A 1095-nucleotide genomic window follows, 5' to 3' on the forward strand; every position below is an offset into this window, starting at 1 on the left:
ATATATCCAATAGGAATCAGAGGGTGGCTCCCTCCAACGAGCCCTGAACCTCAGGTATATAAAACTCAAGAGGGTTGACTGAATCCAACACGAGAAGCTGAAGAGTCCTAAGTGTGACCAATGCCTGGACCAGCACTCTGGAAAGGACTCTCCCCCATCCCAATGCTACAAGGATAAGAAGAAGTGGTGAGATATAATCTCAGAGACTGCATTTCCCCTTCTATTCATTAATATAAACAACTGTAGGTTATTTTAATATAAATAACTGTCGGTTATCTTGGTGGTTGCCTGAGGTCTCTCTTGTAACCATTTTTTTTTTTTAGATTTTAATTCCTTTTTTTTTATGAGTCAAGGAAAATTGTCCCAAGAGAGGTTGAAAAGAATTGTTTTAAGCAATTGTTTTTAATATTCTAACCTTGTCCCTTCGGACCAATACATTCAAACTCTACTAACCACATTCTTCAAAGTGCCTTAAAGACAAGTGCAACCTTGGAAGTGTGATAAATGTGTTAGGAAGTGAGAATTTATTATCATAAATAAACGTAATGAGAAATCTTGGTAATTTGCTTTGTTCCTTGCTTGCTTTGGCAGTACATATATACTAAAATTGGAATGAAACAGAGAAGATTAACATGGCTCCTGTGCAACGATGACACGCAAATTCATGAAGCATTTCCATATTTTTGATATAACTGCTGCAACTTTAGTCTGTGATAATTGCTTGCAAGGCTGTATTGTGTATGTAGTTCACACCTAGGACATTGATTGTGTCTACACTTGAGTGGTGAATGGTTGATTGTATACTAATGTGGCTCTGGGTGAATTAATAAGTTGTTGGTTGGTTAAGAACAGGCAAGTATCCTGATTTGAAAAATACTGTTCAAGTTATAAGTTGACCTGAAAAGTACCCAGCATTAAAACTAGTAAGCTAATGCTCCCTAGACTCAAGAACAGGGGTTATCTTGTTAGAATCTCTTAAATATTGGCAAACCTAGTTTGTTAGATTTAAGCTTAAAAATCTAACTGGCTTCCTGGCAAATTCATAAATTGACCCCCTTTCACACTTACGATGTGATGTACAATTTGTGGCTTTTT

At 36.6% G+C, this 1095-nt stretch overlaps 1 non-coding gene across 1 annotated transcript; it reads left to right on the top strand.

The window, feature by feature from the left end:
- Nucleotides 1-579: 579 nt before the first annotated feature.
- On the top strand, nt 580-684 carry LOC114019522. The gene has a single exon (XR_003564575.1). It is a non-coding gene; the product is annotated as a U6 spliceosomal RNA (small nuclear RNA).
- The last annotated feature ends 411 nt before the right edge of the window (nt 685-1095 follow it).

This window comes from Chelonia mydas, chromosome 2 (genome assembly GCF_015237465.2).
Source record: "Chelonia mydas isolate rCheMyd1 chromosome 2, rCheMyd1.pri.v2, whole genome shotgun sequence".
Lineage (NCBI taxonomy): Eukaryota > Metazoa > Chordata > Testudines > Cheloniidae > Chelonia > Chelonia mydas.